Raw genomic sequence first — 21,786 nt, forward strand, 5'->3', positions numbered from 1 at the left:
GAAGGCCATAAAGGACAGGAACAGATGATCTAGGGGTCTGTACTGGAGGTCTAGGAGTAATCCAACCAGCTTCCTTCCTGAAAGGGAAAGTTTGATGGAGCAAATGCATTCAATATAGAGTACCCTGCTGCTGCTGAGACTTTATTTTGTATCAGTTGTAGGACATGCAGGCAGGACAACAGCCCTTTGGGCAAATAGGGACACTGTGTGGAATGCTTTGGATTACTCCTGAGCTCTGTGCTGGGGCAGTGCCTGTCATGTCTACAGAGGGCCTAGAAGGTGGGCTTTGGAAAGAACGCTAACCTCAGTGTGCCCCTTTCCCACCTTCACCAAGTTTATCACGAGTGTTTTAGATGCAATGCTGGAAACTTGACCTGGGACCTATTGCTGCTTTTGTACTTTTGTTTCTTGGCAGCAGCAGGGCAGGAGTGTGTAGACACGGCCTAATGAGTTGCAATAGGCTAAATACTAGATAATCCCGCTTGTTGCTGCAGAGGCACCCTTAATAATGAGACGAGACACCAAGAGTAAAACCTGAACATTCTGAACAGTAGGAAAAGTTTGGGAGGAGAGGGAAAAAAAAAAAAAGTAACCCACACCGGCTCGCAGCGAGCAGGGTTCGAACCTGCGCGGGGAGACCCCATTGGATTTCAAGTCCAACGCCTTAACCACTCGGCCATCGCTGCTGCTGGTAGCAATCTGCCCGCGCTGACACTCTTACCCGTCCCTCTGGCGGCGGAAGTTCCCGCCCTCGGCCGCGCGAGGGGCCAATGGGCACCGCCGCCCCCCCTGCGCGCTCCGCCACGGCCGCTGGGCCCGCCACGCTGCTGCTGCCGTGCCCAGCGGGACCCGGGGCTGGCGCTGCCGGGCTGCGCTCGGTACCGCGGCTCGGCGCGACGGTGCCGAGTGCCGTGAAGCTGCGGGCTGTAGCTAGACGCGCTGCCTCTCGCGCAGCGGCTTTGTTTTGGCCGCTGTGAACAGCGGCTCAGGCAGCTGGGGAGGCGGCCGGTCGCCGCGCCCGTCCCCGTGCAGGTGGTAGCTTAATAAATTTCCCGTGCAGCTGTTCAGCTCAGCAAAAATAAATGTCAATTTACACCCGTCTGGGTGTTTCAAACCCGAAACGTGACGGCGGTGCGGGCCGCGGGGGAGGCGCGGCCACAACCGGAGCTGGCGGGAGCCCGGCGGCGTCGAGCGCGGCCCTGGCGGGTACCCTCGTGCCCCCCCCCCGCTTTACTAACTCTTCTCTCAACTGTTAGAAAAGTTCTCTATCGTGTGACTTTTACATGTAATTTAATTCACTGTAGCTATTTTTTCATCTAGCAATAGCTAGATGTGTCAGCAGTAGTAAATGGAAATTAAATCTAACTTGACTTCATATGCTACAATGGTTAAAAACTTAAGTTTTCCTTTTCACTTATTGCAGGGCTTATGCTAGGGATTGTACCCTATTTTCCCTCCTATAGTCACAGCTTTTGTTACTTTTTTTTTGTTAACACCTGGAATGATGGTGATGACTGTGCTTCCCCCTCCCAGGTTTTTATGAGTTATTGATCAAGAAGCACTCTCAATTACTCTTTAACTGTTATCAGCAACAAAAAACATTGCTGGATTAATAAAGACCTTAAAATAGGCTTAATGAAGTAAGTCTCTTAAAACTTTTTCCCTGGAACCTGACCTGGGGAGTGCAGAGGACAGACAGACATTAGGAAGCATGAGGCATTTCTGTAATTGTCAAAGAAGTCAGTTATTTTGTCGTACTTAAATGGTAAAGAGAATTTAATAAATACTTAAGTTAGTACAGCTTTTAAAAAATCCTTACCTTTAATTGCTCATTAGTAGTTGGGAAGTTAGTTTGTGGTCATTGTCAGGCACCTCTAACTGCTCAGTTCTGCAGTACGAAAACCAATAGAGAACTTCTCATTAGTTTCTATGGGAAACAATAGTGTTGATGGACCACTTGTAGAAACAGGGCTGATCCCTTAGCTACGTGTAGCAGCCCTCTAATCTTCCCTCTGAAGTAGACGGTAAAAGGTTGGATCGATACAGAAAACTTGATACATGTTAGTAGTTCTTTTTTCTTGCACTTAACTGCATAGGGTTCAATGCTACTGTTGATATTATCTGAGTGTCTTTTTGTGTTATTGTGGATATATTACAAAAATAAAATCAAACTTCATTTAGAGTTTATGCTTGTGCTATTTGCTGTGGCTTAGATAGAGGAACATTTAAAAAAAGTTCGATGGTCCTTAACATATAAATGGTCCATATGAAATGGTCCTTATTATCCTACTCTGTATCCCCCTATCTCACTCAGTAGTTTAGTGTCATAATAATCTTCTTTTAAATTGTTGCCTGTTTAATGTGCTTACACCCAAGGTGATTTGGTCTGTTTTGCTGATGTCCATGTAGTTTTGTGTGTTTGGGTAAGGTTCTCATAAGCTGCATTACGTCTGATAAGATGCTGTCTTTATCCCATAGTGTATCCCCTGGTTTCATATACAGGAAGATGAAAAGCAAGATTATACCAAATTTTTATGATAATGTAAATAGCAAATGTGTGAAGAGCAGGGTGAGGAAAAGTAGTGCCTTCAGTATACCAGGTTATAGCCGGGGGGAACTTCTTAAAGAGCAGATGCAGAGTGGACACAGTCGGAGATCATGTTTGCTTGTGGACAAACAAGTATTTCTCAGGTGTAAATTCCAGAAAAGACTTGTTGGGGCTTTTAATACAAAGCTTTTTTTTTTTTCTTCCTCTTTAATTGATTTGAGGAGAAGGAACAGAGCTGTTTACTTCTACACTAATGGATCTGCTGCAGATTTATTTCCTTTACAGAAAACGGACTACTTGAAATCCATACAAGTAATTTGTTTTAGGAAGATCTTACGAAATGCAAGAACATTTTTACTATTCAAATCCAAAGAAAACCAAAAGAACAACACATCAAAGTTCAGATTTGGTAATACCCCTTCAAGTAAGAGCATTTGTTCTAACTGTTCCTGAAGGGATTGAACCACAGCAGTTGATTTTTTCCCCTCCTTCTACAAAAATGTATGCATATGTGCTATATACTGGTCTTCACTTGCTTCTTACGCATATTTGCCACACAGCACATGCATGATGGATAGGACTGAGATTTCCAGTCACCTAGCAGGCAATTTGAAGCTTTGAGTGAACTGCTGGATATTTATAAATCCTGGATGATCACACAAAATCTTTGCCCTCTGAATAAATGACATTTCTAGGGTGAGTAAAGGGCAGCAACTTAGACATTTATTCTGGTCATGAATGAAGGCCTTTTGCCAGTTAAAGTTTTTTAATGACCTAGAGATCTGTGCAACAAATGGCATGTTACCACCGGAGTCTTTTATGTTATTTGCACGAAGTTATTTTACCCAGAAAACATTCACAGGAAAATTTTAAATGCTCTACATTCTGAATTTTGCCCATTTATTAAGGACATTTTGTAAAAGGGGAAAAATCCCCCTTGTCTATATGAAATATAAAATATGCCTTCCCTACTTTTCCAGATGCTTTGTTATGTTACTCTGATTGGAGAAACATGCAAAAAAAAATATTCTGTTATATTACTGGGAGTAATACGTTTAAAATGTTCTTAAAGTCTAAATCAAAATGGTTTTGGTTTTAGACTACAGAAGTGATTCTTGCATTTCATTCTACTGAAGTAGTACGTAGTACAGTGGTTTCTGAGATCTCTAGACAATTTTTTCCTGTACTTCATTGAAGCAGGGTCGTTTTTAAATACTCCTTTTCTTGACTGAAATGTTAAATACAGTTAAGATTTTTTGATAGCTTTTAAAAATATAAATCTTCTGTAAGCTGAGAAAATGTGGAAAACTAAATCTACAGAGAGGTTTTGAGCTGCATAAAAAGAGAATTCAAGAGAAAAATGGAGAATCTGTATGTTTGTTACTGTTTTACATGGGTTTGATAGTAAGCAAAGTCAATGTGAATGGTATCATTAGTGTCTGTGCTATGCTATTTGATCTCTGTTCTGTTAGCTGCCCCAAACTATAATAGCACAATTCCTGCATCTCAGGAATTAAGTTAATTGGCGTCAATACTAAATCATGGAATCATGTTTTGGAGTTTGCATTTGATCTCCTTGTCAAGACATGTGTTTTAAATCTACTGAAAATTAGGCTGGAAAGGCAATTATATTCTGAAGCCATGCAAAATGCAGAAAACCCAAACAAGACACAGCAAAAATAAATTACAGTGTGGTCTCAGTAACAAAAGAAGTTTGTTCTCTACTTGGAAGAAAGAGAGGGGTGGTTATAGATGTTGGGCTCAGATTGTATCAGCCCTTGGATTCAATGAAAATGCCTTCGCTCCCTATTAGCAAATCCAAGCTGGTTCTTTAAACCAGACTTAGGATGCCAAAACAAAGATTACCAGTCTGAGCTCACAAATGGCAAGACAATGTCCTTTGGAGCACTGCATACTTGAGCACAGTTTTGTGTGGTGACACAAAGACACATGGATCACTTAGGAATTGTGCACCTGGAAATCCCTGGGTGCCTGACAGCTATGTAGGAATAGTTAATGTATTTCTAAGACCCCTGAGGTGTGAGGGTTTGGATCAGAGCTCGAGGGAACACTTAAGTTCAGTTGTTCTCCAGCAGGTCTTCCTTGGAAGGTGAAACTATATAGCTGAACCATTCCAGGTCCATAGGCTTTTTATCAGGTTGAACACAGATTTGCAAACTTGAACACAGACTTGTAAAGACGCATCTAAAACATCCATGCAGTATCCTGAGCCATTGAAACCTGGAAACAGACTCAGTGTTCCTTTTGTCTCACAATTTGCAATGTCTAACTTTTTATATTTTGAATTTAGGAGCCTTTATTTCCTAGCAGGACTAAGAAGAAACAACTTTTTTTTTTTAAAATGATAGTTGGCTTTATTTTGTATTCACGTGAATCTAGGACGTGAGTTAAATGTGCAATTTCATTAAAACTTAATAAATCATTAAATTTGTCTGACTTGTGTAAATGACACACTAAGTGTTATATTTAACCAATTACATTCAATTGACTCTTGAAAAATTCGGCGCCTGTCTCTCGTTAGAGAAAACTGTCACTTGAGCAATACTACAGGGACCTCCAGTGTTCTTTGTGCAAACTGCAAGTAAAAGAGCAGATGGGATGTTGCAGGTACCATATACAGGAGCAGGTTTAAGCACTTTCATATGATAACTTTTGAAGATGAGCAGTGATCAAAAAGGGATTACGGAAGAATGGTATCACTTGCAGAGTGCTACTTTAATTCTAGCACTTAGCTATGAAGTTGTGGTGTTCCCAAGACAGACAGATCTTACTACAGCTCAAATCACTGAAAATATTCTAAAGAAAGCCTCAACTAAAATAGCACTGCAGTGTTAAGTCCTAGATACTGAGACAGGGAAACTCAACAATATCTTAAAAAGTCATTAAAACCTTGAGATACAAGCCTGAACTAAACTCTGAGTTAAAAGAGATGTAATAAGGTCTGCTGCCAAAAGCTGGAGAGCCTCCAAACGTACAGGTGTTCAGTTAATAAAGCATGCTACTTGCTGTACATAATCTTATTTTAAGACCTTAAAGTCAGAGATATTTGGATGCCTTTAAGAGGCTGAGACAATGTAAGGGGAGAGAGGTCAAAAGAAAACTGATTTGAGTAGGACAGAGCTTCCCCAGCATTCAAGCAGGTACTTGGCTTTTAGGTGCCTTGGCCAGCTGCTTGGGTCACCTTTCAAAGGCATCAGGGGGAGATCCTTGTCCCTAGTGGGCAAGTAAGCTCCCCTGTTTCAGAATGGTATAAGCAATTCTTCAAAAATACTTTCCAGTAGCCATTGAGAAGCCCTGAAGATGACTAGATATAAAACTGAAAGCCTAACTAAAACATTTTGGTATGTCATAGGCTAAAATTAGCGATGTTTATGCATATATATGGTTAATTTGCACACAATGATGTTGTCAAAGAATTAGCTCATTATGAGAATTCATACATATAACATTGCTTTATGAATGTATTGTTCTATAATTTTAGAATTTTGGAACCTATGGCACTTGTTTTTAAATGGGAATAAAAATTACAGGTGACAGCCTTCAGGAAGGATTCTGGTATTTAGAAAGTTTTCATAAACTGAAAATTGCTTTGGAAATGCAAACTAAATGAAAACCATCAGTGCTTAGAGTTTTTCTTCATAACAGGACTAAATGTGAAGTAAACTAAAAAAAAAAAAAAAGCTTTAGTATATCTCATGGGCTTCTAATGAAGATTTAACTGGCCAAAAATGAGCACAAGATAGCAGATAAAATTTCCCAATGGATATGTGTATTTTGGAAAGTAGATTTAATCTCCTAAAGGAGTCTTAAAAGTTTCATTTCTCAGTCACTTAAAATTGGCAAAAGCTGGACACTGGAATAGATAATGGAGAGAGAAAAATCTGGTTTAGGACTGTTATATAAAATAGTGGTACTAGGATAGTTTGTCCATTTTTTTTTTTTCCCCCAAGTGTTTAACTTCTGTAAGTAAAGAGGACAGATACTGCAAAATCTTTTAATAGGAATTTGGACAGTTTAACCAATCAGTAGAAGAAATGTGCAAGTGATAATCAGCATGCAAATATATTCTTCAGCATTAAATAATCTCTATGTTATTACTGTCGATTCTAGAAATATAGAACTGAGCCGCAAGCATTTCAACACTTCAGTTTTCTCGCCTTTTTTGCCCTGAAGCGCAATGTTAATTTGGTAATCCCTAGTCCATCCCTTCTCATGCATTTACTTTGTGGCTTTTTACTTTGCTGGTCTGGATCAGCTTTTCAAATGCAACAGTTCTAGCAATGCTGCTAGAAATCTGTTAATATGTTATGTCTGTGATGCTTGCAACAGAAAAGTTAGATTAGATTCTGCCTAAGATTACAAGACACATTTACAGCAACGTCAGTGAAACAGTGACTTTGTGCTTATATGTTACTTAGAATATTCAAGAGTGAATTCTGCATCTCCCTTGGAGAATGTGAATGAATTAACAAACCCAACACAAATTGTCTATTACAACAGATAATGCTAGCGCCACTAGACTACGTAATTTCATGTTTTCTTACTGAAGAAACTAATGAATAACAGTAGCAAAAATAATGCTGCATACTGAAGTATATTTGTTTGGTATTTCTCTCATTCTATCTATTAGTTTTGTAGATCATTTAACAAAACTGAATGCCTAAACCATACAACCAATAAAAATAAGAATTTACTTCAGAAAACACTATATGGCTAAAACTTTCCATTCTGTGTCCCAAAGAACAGATCTGGGGACCAGTTTCAGGTACAGGATCGAAAGTGGCTTCATTTTGGAGCTACTACATAATGATGTTACGGCCTGCCCCTATAGTCTGTTTCATAAACTCCCCACATAATTTGTTGATGCTGTGCTGTACACCCCTACTCTTAGTCCACTTATTCAAATTTTTAAATACTGAATTAGTTTATAACATTACTCCTCTTATTAAAACATGCTGTATTTCATTTATCCTAAACCTCGAGAGTTCTTTTGGCATCTCCGATATCACTGAAAAGCCCTTTAGGGATCGCTTGCTGTTTTCATCTATGTTATACATAATTTATATATATTCATGGTGTAAGACTGATGTTATGTGCATGTTATTTCTGGTGTGCTACAATATACTTACAATCATTTAGGGTCATTTGGGTAAAAGTGATTTATTTAGCTTTCCTCCAAGTTTTTGTTGCTAGTTCCATTAAGACATTTGGAGACTATTAGATATGAATGCTAAATAAAACAAAAAGCTATTATTCATCACTTAGAGTTCTAACCACTACACCAAATTAACTTGCCTGTGAAACAGATACTAATTTAGTATGATTTTTTTGTGTGCTTTATGAGAATTGTCCCTAATTAAGTAGTCAATAGAGTTGTCAAGTTTCAAAGAGTTTGCATTTCATCATGCTATGCTTTCTGGCACAATTTATTTAAAAAGAACCTAGGTAACTTTTCCATGACATGGGTATGTTTCCTACTTTCTTTCCTAGTTCAGAACCCTGTACTGTGCTCCTATTCACTGTTCATTATTAAATCTGTTTGTCCCTCCCCCTGATTTAGCATTGTGCTTCCCTGTTTCATGGCTCCTGTCTCTTTCTTGAGGCTAGTAAGATGGTGCTCTGCTTTCCTTCTGTTTGGTTGAAAACATTCTGACAGAAGTATACTAAAATTCTGTATTAAGGGATTGCTGACTTGTGAAGTATTTTACTGCCTTGGCTTTATTTGCTTAACTCCACATTCACAGCACCAGGATCTATTGCTAATGACTGAAATGCCTTTCCTGGTATGATAAAATGCAAGAGAACTTTCAGTCAACCAAAGTGCTTAAGAATTGACACAATCTGATCTAGCAATTATGCGTTACCATTAGAAATGTTGAATGGGATCCTGCTATCTTAAATGAAAAGGCTGTTTAATGAATATTGCAGATGTTTATCTGGATAATGGAAAAGATTAAAGCCCTTACCTTTATTAAGATATTAATTACTGGTTGGGAGATGGTAGCATTTTTAAAAACTTCTAATGCCTTTGCTACTTAGAAGTCAGAGCTCTTCTCTGGCTTCCCCTCTTCTGGTCTCCCTCAGCTACGAATAGGGAGTACCAATACGGTCTCTGAGACACAGCTCTAATAACACAGCAGAGAAGGTTTTGTATTTCCAGCAGACATCTGGTCCCTGTAAGAACAAGGACTGGTGATTGTGAGACTTCTCCCAGCTGCTTGTAAAATGTCTCATTGGCCTCTTAATCCTGGCTGGGTGGTTTATAACAGACTCCCACCAGAATATCCGCCTTGTTGGCCTTCCCTCTGATTCTTACCCACAAACCCTGAACTCTATTGTCACCATCATTAAGCTCTAGGCAGTCCAAACACTCCCTGACATACAGGGCTATCCCACTGCTTCTCCTTCTTTGTCTGTTCCTTCTGAAGAGTTTGTAGCCACCCACTGCAGCACTCCAGTCGTATGAGTCATCCCACCATATTTCCATGATGATGACTATGTCATAGCCCTCCTGCTGCATGATGGCTTCCAGCTCCTCCCAATTGCTGCCCATCTTTTGGGCATTGGCACAGGCGCACTTCAGCTGTGCTATGGATCTCGCCAGCAACACTGGGGTGCTGCCCCCAGGCTCATCTCTAATGATCAGGGTTTTATTCTCTTCCCACTTCAAATCTAGTTTAAATGTCTCTCAGGGAGCCCTGCTAACTCCTGAGCGAGAATCCTTTTCCCCCTTTCAGACAGGAGAACCCCATTAGTGGCCAGCAGGCCTGTGGCCCTGTGATCAACAAACCCCAAAATGTAGCCAGTGATGCCAGGCCGGGGGCCATGTATTGATCCATCTGACCTTCCCATTGCAGGCCCCAGCGCTCCCTGCAGCCGGCAGGGCAGAAGAGAGCACTGCCTGGCTCCTGATCCCTCAGCCAGGCGCCCCAAAGCCCCGAGGCCTCTTTTTGGCTGCCCTCAGACTTCTTGTTGTTTGGACTTAATCATTGCCCACTTGGAAAACCAGTAATGGTTAATAATCTGAGGGCCGTACCAGAAAAGAAAATTTTTCTGGTAGCACCCCTTACCTGGGTGCCAGGGAGGCAGCAGACTTTCCTGTGGGCTGGCTCTAGTCGGCATACCGGGCCTCCGCTCCTGTCAGAGCAGAGTCGCTGATGACAGCCACCTTTCTTCCTTTCCTAGCAGAGCTGGCCATGATGTGTGGCGGTGACCAACTCTCCCTGGCCAACTCCTCCAACATGGACAGGCTTTTGTCCACACCATCATTTCCTGGCCTGCTTGTTCCAGAGCCGCACACATATTGCATAGGAGTAGCAGGAAAGGTGAAGAAGGCCAGGGGGTGACTTGCCTGCTGCCCCAAGTAGGGACCTGACTCTATTCCTCCCTGTCACTTCAAACCCCTCCATCTGCCTGATGGTGAGTAGGCTGGGGAGGCTCCGCATTCTGTGATGTGTCCATGCGGTGCATTTGCCTCAGCGATGGCAGGGAGCGGGTCTGCCAGCCTCTTTCGCTCTCACACTCCCTGATACTCCTAAAGCATTCATCTTCCCCTTCTTAGCTCTGCCACGAGGCTGAGCTGATCATCCACCTGGTGGCTCCTCACACAGGTGTTATCCCAGCTGCCCTGGGACAGCAGTGACAAGCTGGGGCACTCCCTGCAGTCCCTGGCCCAGACAGCTGCGTGCTTCTGTGCGAGCTGCGTCTGAGGCACCAGACGGTGCTTTTGGCTGAGAGGAAACCACGGCTAGGTTTCTTCTGAAGGGCAGATGACCACTGCTGGGCTCTTTTTGACCTCTTTGAGCTGTCAGGGTGACAGTGCGCCCCCTGCGCCAGCCGCCGCGCCACCCCTGTGCCCTGGGGTTACTCTTGTAGTGTCGGGGTTTGGCCGCCTTCGCGCCGGGCCCTGCGTGCGCTGAGGCGCAGCTGCCGCTCGCCGCTTCCCGCGCTGAGGGGCCGGGGCTCCGCCCGCACCCTGTCTCGCCGCTTCCCGCGCTGAGGGGGCTGGCGTTCCTCCCCTCCGCCTTGGCTTCCCGGTTTTGGCGGTTCGCAGAAAGCTCCCCACGGTCTTTCAGCGTGATCCTCCGCCCCAGAGTACGCCTGCCAGAGTAGCAGGCCTGGCAGGCTTCTCAGGTTGCTGCTTGGTTGGTTCTTTTTGTTTTGAAAAATTGAAGAATAAACTCCCTTGGTATGAGGGAATGACATTACTCCAGTGTATAGACTTCTTGTAATTTGTCAGAGGAATTGCCGAACTGCTGGTCTGTAAGAAGCTACTGAATTCTATAAGTACCTCAGCGACTGATCACCTGTTTTGTGAATTTATTACATGTAACAGAAAAGGACAGAAATCTTTGAACAAAGGAATAACTTAATCTAAAAATGCACTTTACAAAAAATAAATACAGATATAGCACAAGGGATTTGAGGAAAAACTCCCAACAAGTTTCCTTTTGTGATTAATGTAGTTTCCACGGCAGAATGACTGGTATTTCTGTGGTGAGAACCCATTTTCCTGTGTGGAGGCCATTGAATTGGACTGACCAGCCAAAGACTGCACAACAACAGATTAAAACTGCTCAGTGAAGTTAGCGAGGGATGGGCTAGGTATTGAAGTCAGAGGATTAGATTTACCAATGTGTAATGTTATGATATAAGGAGTTAGGACTGGTTAATAGAGAACAGATATTAAAGAGGCTGTTAAGAAAATCTGGAAGACAGCCAGGGTGCAGAAGTATAGTATATAGTACACAGTAATCCATACCATTAACATATTTTTAGATATTGTGTGTGGAATATTTTAATGCTACTTAAGAATTGGTACTGCAGTGGCATTTGCGGTGGGTACTGCATAACTTCAAAACTTGCAATGTTTACTTGCAATGATGTGCCTACCACTTTGTTTCACAGGCGACATATCAAACCCAAGTTTGAGTGGAAAACCTTTATAACAACAAATTGATAAGAGGATTTATTACGTTAAAGACAACTTGGGAATGATTCAGGTGCCTGAGCATAGGTGTGTAGAGCCATTTTAGACACTTTTGGCCTCATAAAGCATGCTCATATCCAGCCTTGGCATATCTGGTTGAAGTCTGTGGGCGACCTGCGATACACTGAAGGTTTACGTGATGGATACCCTGCAGTATCTAAAATGGCACCAGCTGCTTAGCTTAAGTGACTGAATCCCATTCCTCATTTGATAATGCAGATGACAGGTCAAAGAACTTTAAATAAAACTAGCATTTTTCCACACCTCTCCTTTATGTACCTATTAAAATAAGGAGGATGTCTGTTCACCACTGTAGTAATGTGCTTCATGAATGAAGCACCAGTATATTTACAAAGATCTAATGATTTAAAAAATTGCAATAGGCATCATCTACATAACTCCACTTGTCTATATTGAATCTTGCAGTTAAGTGAATTGTGGTTTTGTTTGTTCTTCACTTTCAAATAACATTAATGAAGTAAACAAGATAGCTAAGAAATACTGAGAAGTACTAACTGCAGTTAGTAAGATTTAGACTTGGATTGCATCACGTAGTTTTAATATAGTGCTCAGAAAATTTAATCTTTCTTAGTCTAGCAGCTTGCTTCCCTGACTATTGTTGTTCATGTCTTCTAAATTCATGAGTTGAAGGTGAGCAAAGAAAGAATTATCTCTCAAGGTTGAAACTTGAAAAAATTCTGAGATGAATGATTTATGAATAAAGTTGTAAGTTTAACATGGCAATACCAGGTACATTTCCCCATAATAAATTATTATATCATCTAGGAAAGTCTGCTTAGTTTCTATGAATAATATATAATGCTATTGCTGGGGAACAAAGTATTCTGTAAGATGTTCTTTATACACTTTTTATCTGACTTTCAAATCTTTTCCTTCTATGCAGCTTTAAGTGCAGAAGATGCTACTGAAATGGCTTGGCCCAAATGGGATTGATTTTTATTTTTTATTTTTGTGTTCCATCCGACTATTTCAGTACTCTCTCTTATGTCTGTCCAAGTCTTGTTTTTTTCCTCACTTATGAATAGTCACAATATGTACTTATTCCTCAGATGCCCTTTTTACCTCTAAATCAACTAAAAATAGCCAAGCTGCTATGGCTGAAATTTTCCAAAAAGAAAATTCAGCTAGATGCATGGACCTCATACAGATTTTCAGACTGAATAGTTTAAGACAATTAAGATCTTAAGCAGCAGAATAGAGTCTCTAGCAGAATAGGTATAAATATTGAGCAACCTCTACCTTTTTGGAGTTTCCAGAGTTTTTTTTACATGAGTGGTATTGCATGCTGTGCTTCAGGGTACTCAACTTCGCTATAATAGCAAATTAACAAAACTTCAATCATATCCATTTCTTAAATGGCTGCCTTGCTGGAAAATCTTACACATGTGAGATTATTGACCTGGAAGTATGTTTTGAGTGTTTTGTGAAGGTTAATGAAGAAGATTGTCATGTACAGCATGGTTTGTATGAACTTTTAGGATATGTAGGTTGCAATTATATTTGGCCAGGCTTTTACAATAGTGGCCTTTGCTTTCCCTCTTCCCTTTCCCCTCCCATGTTCAACCTAAACCTCATCAATTTCAGAGGGGGCTTTGCCACTGATTTAAATGGTGTCTGATTTCTGGTCTAAAAGTTCAGTGCCAAACTATGTTTGCAAGACTAGGAATGAGCTTGGGGTTTCTTTAAGTGGTATTTTCAGTAGCAAGTTGTCAGTGAAGTCAGGAACTAACAGTTTAGGGGGAGGTCCTAAGTGGGTAGCGCCCTCCCCACTTTAATTCTCTTCCCCTCCTATTTCATTTCTCATAGATTAGGAATGACAGGCAACCATTTGCTGTCTTACTGTCAGTGCCTCTGGAGTCCAGCTGCATCAAGAAGAGTTCTTCACAGAGCTGTTTCTAGAATCTCTTAGATTCTTGATATAGAAGGTAAGATTGAAGAGAAATGAAGGGAATTTTCCACTTAGTGAAAGTACACGAAGCTGTGAGTGGAACTATAGTTGCTTAATCAAATGATCACTTCAAAAGTTTGAGATAAAAAGCTGGTTTTCTTAACCAGCTTTTTAGAAGAAGAACTTCTAAACATGATATTTTTAATGTTCTGAGTATTTTAAATTGTCATGGTCTTGTCACTTGAAGCCAGTAGTCAAAGTTTTGCAATGTGTTTTTGTGTTTTCCAAATGTGAAAAAACATATTGGAATATTGGAAAAGGAAGTATAAAATTTTGCGTGGATGCTGTTATTTTAAAAGGTTTAATTTACCTCCTGGTGCTTTGCTGGATTTTGTGTCTAATGCAAGGAAAGTTTATGTAAACGTACATTTATCACCTCGGTGTTGAAAATACTGAATTACTCTACCAGGCAATTTTATACAGCTGTTTCTGATTTTAAAATATGAAAGGCACTTGTTTATAAGTGAGGGGTGATGGAGGGCTGTTATGTTCAATATAACGATTGGTATATTTCTAAAACTTCCTGTACACTAAGACAATTTTCCATTATGGAAAATCCATTTGGATTCCTCTTATTAAAGGCAAGCTATGTTCAAAGTTAGTGAAGCCCAAAAGACATCCAACAGCAAAGAATTAGGCCTGGTGAAAAATGCATAATGATGCTGTTCTCTTCTATTCCTAATCAGCTGGTTGATGTTAGGAAACTTATCCGCCTTGGGAACAAAATTTGGTTGGTTTTGGGTTTTTTTCTTTTTTTGTGGTTGCTCTTTAGCCATTATGCTCTTGAGTTGGAATGAGAAAGGAGGTCAAAATGGGCAGGAATGTCTTCAGTCATTATTTCTGAAGCTGTTTCACCAGAACCGATGTATCAACTAAGTAGGGTTTTTCTTCTGAGCTACATTTTGATTTGAAATTGGTTTTCTGACTTGATAGTGGAAATAAAGTGCTGTGCAGTATCAGGAGCCCTGTGGGAACAATTAATCTGCATGTCAATGGTCTGCCCATGTATAGAGGCATGGCATGGTGGGAATATGGTTTTGCTTATGTACTGTCTCCTGTTCTTTAGATCGTGCTTTTGTAGGTGTTAGCTAACTAGCTGCTTGCCAATATCCAAAATGCCGCAGTTTCTGAGAACCATTTCTCTTATTTTCATGCATATCTCAAAGTTATATACTTAAGAAGTATCAATCACGTATGGTACCATAATTTTGGGGTGGTTTTATGTGTGTCTGTAGACAACTGGGAACAATTATGCTATTTGGGTCACTGGACAAAACAAATAATGCAAGCCTTTATTTCAACTTGAAAACAGTTACATAAAATGGTACATGACGGTGAGGCATCCAGGGATAATGCATGGGTATGAAACAAGAAAATCACTTGGCAAGAGTAGCAGCTCTACAAAGAGAAGGGTAAACCATGTCTTTTTACCTCATTGCAACTAAGAGACATTGGTTAAGCAAAACAGTATAGTATAATTTTGCAATAGATAACCCTCTGCAGATAACAAAAAGGGGAAATCAGGACATTGCATTTAACAAAAATAAAATATAAAAACCTTTCAGTAGCACATCATGGGATTTTTTTGTTGTCTGTTTTTTTTAATGAGTTGAACAATATCCTATTTTTAGTGGAAGGTCAACTTGAACTTTATTTAAACACAGTCTCTGGTTCTGAATAGAGATAGGAACACTTTAACAGTGATAACAAAAGGGAGGGCTTGGAGCCAGACCTTCTTAACCTATCATTACCAGCACAGGATAGCCATCCATGTAGGAGCTATATGCCACTTAAACAGAGATCCTTGTTTCGTGCTCAAAGTGCAGGCAGTGAAAATAGCACAGACACTTAACCAATCTCAATGGATTTTTTTTCTTTAAGAATTTGAAATGTCTCCAAAGAGTATTAATGAAAACCTTTTCTTTTTGAATGAAATGAATCTGATGTCACACCACCTTCTTTTTTTGAAGTGAATGCTTTTTCAGTATCTTCAATATTACAACTGCAGTTCAGGACCGAAAGCTCCAGTACCTGCAAAAATGTACCTGGTAGACATGTTATGAAGATAAGATTGTTAAAGCATTTCTAAACCAAGCAGGATTGCTTTGGTTCTACTGTCACCCACTAGAATGTCATTGATATCAGTGGAATTATTTAGTTTACTGCTAATACAGTGAGAGCATTGTCAGGTTCACACGTTTCTATGGTTCCACTTCCATGGAGAAGATTTTCCTTGCTGTGGCTCTAGGCTCAGGACCATAACGCACATATTTTTGATAGCTGTTGGTTGGAAAGCACAGCCTGGCATGCTAGTGCCAAAGCCAAAAGTTCCGTAGCTGGTCAGGCTGTAGGATTCACACCTCTGCTGGAACATCTCCTAGAATTCATCAGTGTGTCGCAACTGGCTGGAAGTGCGTGCATTCAACCAAGGCAGTAATTTTGACAGTGTGTTTAAGGGAGAAGAATGTATTAGCTGACCTTACTAAGAATAATACTGGTATCGGGATAACCTTGACATAAGTATGGAAGATGAAATTATATTCTTTAGATTTACAGTGTAAATAGTATTTGGAAATGTTTTACTGTCCTTAGCCTGCTTATTGGTCTCAGTTAAAGAAAGTGTGAGTAAGACGCTGTAGTGACTAGATAGTGTATTTCAGCACTCCATCCCTGATTCTGCCACTGGCATTCTGTGTGATCTTGAATAAATAATTTTTCCTCTGTGATTCTGTTTCCTTATGTTGTATTGGAAGACAACCTCTGCTTGAAAAAGTACTTTCAGGGAATGCATTGTAGAAAAAGTAGGCTTGACTATTAAACAGGGAAAGAGAGCGTGTTCTGAGTGTTATAACCCTGGGAAAAATCTTCATTTGTTATCTCACTAGAGATCAGAAAGTCAGCATGAGACAAGTTCATGGAGGTGTGATGCTTTCCCCCATCTCAAACATTTTTTTCCATAAACCTTAATTAAACCTTTTCATGCCAGTAGGTCAGTCATAACCTGTTCCTTGCCATTTGTATTTTCCAGTATCCAGTAAGAACTAGGCTTAAGCTGTGTTCTTTTCCTTGGTATATTCATTATAAGGGATGATGTATGACACTATTTATGCTGAGAAGTATGTTGAAGAACTTAACAGAAACCTTATGTCCTTGGGAATTTCATCTGCTTTTCAGGTGTGGTTGAAGTTGGCCAATGGATTGTAAAAGTACTCTAGGGAGAAAGCAGGCACAGACAGAAGTGAAAGGGAATGTAAAAAGAAAATAAGTGGGTTTTTTTTCTTCTCTTAGCTTTAAAAATTATCTTCCAATTACTTCACTGTAGATCTACATCTAAATGCAAAGCCAGTTTAAATAAAATAATCTTCAGTGGATGAATGTTATTAATGGATCTGAATCTTGTCACCTTCTTCAGTTCTCCAGCTCATCTTTCCTTTGTGTTATCTTTGCATTAACAGACGTGTTTCGTGTTACTAGTGATAAGAAGTGATAAAATCTGAGGTAGTTAGTGTGTAACCTGACAGCTTTGTATGGAAATTTAAAAATTTGGCAGGTGCGTTATAGGTTTTTCCTGGTGTTAAATGGCCAGATCCTTCCAGGTGCCAGAGGGATTGCTCCATTCCAGACATGTTCTGGCCCACAAAGGTCTTCAAGCAAAAAAAGCCCATGCTGTCGTATTGAAAATGGAACTAGTACATTTTTAGCATTCTGAATATCTTAGTTCATGGATCAGCTAAAGGATTAAAGAAAAATGCGGTGACTGTTTTTGTGGCTTCTACAAAATCTGATTTGCACTTGCTGTACTGACTCTGCAGAAAGAGACTAACAAATTTTATTCCCAGAGTGGTGTTGGCACCAACTGATGAAGCTGTATTTGTTCTTCGTTTCAATATTTATTATAATCAAATATATTACATACTCTCAGCAATGTTTCACATCCTGGAATTCCTCAAGTGTCCTGTCCATGTGTATCTTGTTTAAAAATACTAATCCAGACTAATATATTTTCTTGTGTTCCCTGTTTTTTAGAAGGTAATAGGCCTGTGCATTTTATGAAATTGATAGGATAATATATTTTATGTCTGTGTTCAATAGAAAAAAAACCCTAGAGAAAACAAATTTGGTGCCAAGTTGCTGGGTGATAGCCTTATGAATCCCTTTGCTGTCCAGCTCAAAAGTCTGAGACTGAGTCATTGCCTCGAGACAGAAGTTGGCATACAATCAGAATGTATAGGAAAACAGTAGCTGTTCTGAAAATTGCAAGAATAATCACCAGAAGTATCAATAATGACATGTTTCATGTCATCTAATTGTTCAAAAGCTTTTTAACTTTACATTTTTTTTACATATTTGTGCTCTAGTATATAGCTTTAAGGATGCCCATCCCCCTGCCACCCCTCCAGCAGCCACTGTGTCCTGTCAGTCATCCTGAAATACACTGGAGAGCTTGTCAGGCAGTCCCTTGCAGATGCCTCAGAAGCCTAATAGTGAGCCTTAGCAGTTGCACTGAAGTTCCTAACACAAGGAAATTACATAGGCAGTTGCTTTAGTGCTGAATATGGACCATATATATTCTAGGATAGGTGAGTGATGTGCTGTTGGCTTTCTAATGATCTAGCAGGAAATGGATTCTAAAGTTAACGTTTTCTAATTTATGCAGAATATCTTTGGCTCTGCTTTCTGACATGAATTAGTTTATTTATGTCCGTATAAAGTGTACTTATAGATTGTTTAAAAGCTCTAGGTACTATGTTCACGTTCTATTGCAGATGGATACAGACTGACTTTTTCTGGTGTCTTTTTTTCTTACACCAAAAGATTCAGCAGTTTCAGTTTGGACACATCTGCTGAAAAGACAAAATTCTCATTATCTTAAAGTTTGTAGCACTTGTTAGGAGTGTTCAAGGTGGCTGCTTTTCTGACTGTTCTGACACATAACTGTATCTTGTGACACATGCTTAACATCCTAAGTGTTGTAAGAGCTGTTGGTCTACAGTGCTGAAATTGCCTACTGTAAAGGTTAATATAACGGAGTGTGAGGTTATAGCAGCCTTTTACCAGAATATCTCACAGTCAAGATCCCTACTGTGATTAGACTGCATATTATACTGGAGTAGAAATATATATTTTTAAAAACATAGACTATGGACTGTGATTCTCATGTTTTTCCTGAGGCAAGCACCAAAATTTATTGCCTCAATGAAGATAATCAGGAAGGACAGAAGTTCAGTTTCTAAGTGGAAATATCAGAGAAAACCCCCAAATGATCTTTACTTTCTGTCACCTATTATCCTTGCCTTGATTTAAAAAATAAAAATTAAAAAAATCCTATTTAAACACTGATTAGCTAATGTAAATAACAATAAGGTAAGCCTGGCAAGTTAAAAATAAAAAGTCAAGGTATCAAAATTATTTTAAGGATTTGTAGTTTTCACTGCATTGGCTTGCAAACTTGTTTCCATATTTTCAGGAAACATTAGAGTTTTACTTTAAAAAACCCCATGGACTAGAATCAGCAAGTGAGAACTTAAGTAAGTTACTTATACCTTAAAATATAATTGAAATTTTCAAAAACAGTATTTTTTGCAAATGACTCTCAGTTAATGATAAGTTATGGGCCTGACCCAAAGCTAAAAAGCTACTGTTGTGTTCAAAAGCCAGTTAAGCCAGGGCTCGAGCAAAGAATGAAAATGGTTACGTTAGACAATACACTAGGGTTAAAAACCCAAAAAACAAAGAAACCTCCAAACAACCCAAAACCCCAGAAAAGGGAGAGTGATAGCACATGGATTCACATTTTTCTGATCTGCAAAAATGGGATTTGATTTGTAACAATTCCCAAGTTTGAGACTGCTCAGTGGTATGATTCTGGAGCACATTGATCTCTAGTAAAAGGAATTGACTGTGATTACAACTACATTTTTATCTGCCAAATTTTAGAAAAGGTCTGATCATTGTAGATGACTTGTAGTATAGGAAGCTGTGCTGCGAGAATGGAGAGTAGCTCTTGCTGCAAGCAGCCAAGATTTTATTTCTGAATTTTGAGAAAAGCAGTTGCTAACACCCTTCTATCAAGAATTGAGGGGAAGCCACTGTGAAGTTAAAGCATGAGTGTATCTGCAGAAAAAATAACCAGAAAATCACCTAGTCATTTCTTCAAATCTCAGTAGAAGCATGAAGTGCTATATCCACCCAGGTCTTACCTGTCCCCTTGCAACTGATATATGACTTAACCAGAAAAAATTTCACAGCACAATTGATACCATCTATTTGCAACTATTGTGAAGGATTTCAGGAATTACCCATATACTGGGAGGCTTGTGAAAATGTCAAAGGTACAGGCTGTGAACCAGCAATATCATAACAATATTTTTTTTAATATGAATGAAAGGCAGACTCATTGGAGGGTTGGCCAAAGGTTTTCAGAACTAGTGAACTGCCGACAGTAAAAAAAAGTCTGTCTTTTCAAGAGTGTGAAATTATATGGTTTGATGCAATTCTAGTGAAGCCAGAGGAGGGTATCTTGTTGAATTAAAAGGCTTTTTGATTCAGGGAGGAACAGCACGGCAGAAACAGCTTTTCAGCAGTGTAGGTGCTTCTTTGCTGTATATTGATAGGCTGTACCAGGTAGGTGCTGACAGGTAGGCACAGACATGACGCACTATTTGCCAGTGCTGCAGAGTCAACCAAAGGTGCACACGCTACTGGTTTGTTATAGGAGAGGCGGTTTAAGAAGCTATTAAATAGCAGTGCAGTTTGGAGTTGAAGCTAACTGAGAAGAGCAGGGATATGAATGACAGACATTTGTGGCTTTAAGAACAAGTTATTAGTACTGTAGGAAAGCTTACTTTAATGGGTTAAAAAGGGTCTCCCGTTAATATTTGCTATCTTTAATTCAAAAGATGGTGTGGAGGTTTGAATATTAGTGGGAACCTGGCTTCCAGGTTACTGATAGCTCCCTTGATAGTATAGCAGATGTTACTGGAAATAACTATATAGCTGTAGCTATAAGAAAGTTTGAATTTTAATCTACTTTGCAGACACAGAACCTTTCTGAATATTCATTATTCAATAAAATGATACAGTTAATAGGTGCCAGCCCTTTGAGATTGTATGAAGCCCTCTGAGTGATTGTAAATGTGTCTCTTATTGATTCCTCCACTGAACAGCAGATGGAAAGAGCTTGTCTTATTTCTTGCTTTGTTGCATATACAGTGTATTAGCAAGAATTGATAGCCTGGCCATAACAAACATACTGGGCTAGATAGACTGTTGGTCTGATTCAGTAGGACATTTATTATGTTGAATGTGCTTGTAGATATTTTGAATTTGTTGACTTTCGATGCCTTCTGTCTCTTGCGGTTCTCCTTAGTCTGAAATTCTGAAAACACTGGTTAAGCAAAGTTTGGAAACACAATATTTTGCCTTCTGGGAACATGTCTTAATGACTAGTCTCTACAGTTATGCTGTGTTTTCAGCCTGTTTTGTTCTGAGCTCAGTGAGTAAATAAGTATTTTACATTGAGTAGAACTGAACCAGCAGAAGATACAGAGTCATCCATCTCAAACCACTTTGCAACAGCTGCAGTGAAGCTTTGTGCATAAGAGGTGTGGTCTGTACACTTGCATAGCTGCAACTTCACCACGTGAGGGAGGATACATGACAATTAGAGCTAGCAGAAGGGCCACAGTCCTTTTCCGTACTAGGGGCCACAACTTGTTTCTGAAGCAGTGAACGATGAGGGGGCTCGGTCCCCTTCAAACAGAGGGATAAGTTAAACTGGAGTATTTCAAAACTGTGGGAGTATCCTACCTACTCATTCATTGGACAGAAAAAGAACCACTGATGCCGATGATTTGAGGAGTCTCAGATTTTATTTCCTTGGGAATTGTTACAAGTATCTAAAAGTTAAATGTGTAATATATGGCCAAATACATTGACATTTCTAGAGTTCTCTTTCTCTTAACTAATTTCCATGGAAGGAAAAGTGTAGTTCTAGTCAGTCTGAACTCAAGGTTTTCTTCCCTTTGTCTTCTGATTTGGAATTAAAACTGAAAAATCAATAACCTGACTGTATGCAACTGAATCTGTGGGAACTTAGGGCTGTGACTAGTATAGCTTGTAATAAAAGAATAAACTTGGCACTTGCATTATCTTTACTAAGAATGGCAAACCCCTAAATTACCTTTAACCTTAATTCTTTAATTATTATTCATACTATCTTTGCTTGCAAGTGAAATGTGGATAACTGTTCTGTGGCAA

At 39.6% G+C, this 21,786-nt stretch overlaps 1 protein-coding gene and 1 non-coding gene across 2 annotated transcripts in view; one reads left to right on the top strand and one right to left on the bottom strand.

Moving 5' to 3' along the window:
* Positions 1–604: 604 nt before the first annotated feature.
* On the bottom strand, positions 605–686 carry TRNAS-UGA (transfer RNA serine (anticodon UGA)). Its single transcript has one exon. It is a non-coding gene; the product is annotated as a tRNA-Ser (tRNA).
* A 12,704-nt stretch (positions 687–13,390) lies between these two features.
* CTNNA3 (catenin alpha 3) overlaps positions 13,391–21,786 on the top strand; it is a 503,321-nt gene continuing 494,925 nt past the window's right edge. The window contains exon 1 of the mRNA XM_005433457.3: positions 13,391–13,504. The gene's annotated coding sequence lies outside the window, so the exon portion shown is untranslated. The remainder of the gene's footprint in view (positions 13,505–21,786) is intronic.

This window comes from Falco cherrug, chromosome 9 (genome assembly GCF_023634085.1).
Source record: "Falco cherrug isolate bFalChe1 chromosome 9, bFalChe1.pri, whole genome shotgun sequence".
Classification (NCBI taxonomy): Eukaryota; Metazoa; Chordata; class Aves; order Falconiformes; family Falconidae; genus Falco; species Falco cherrug.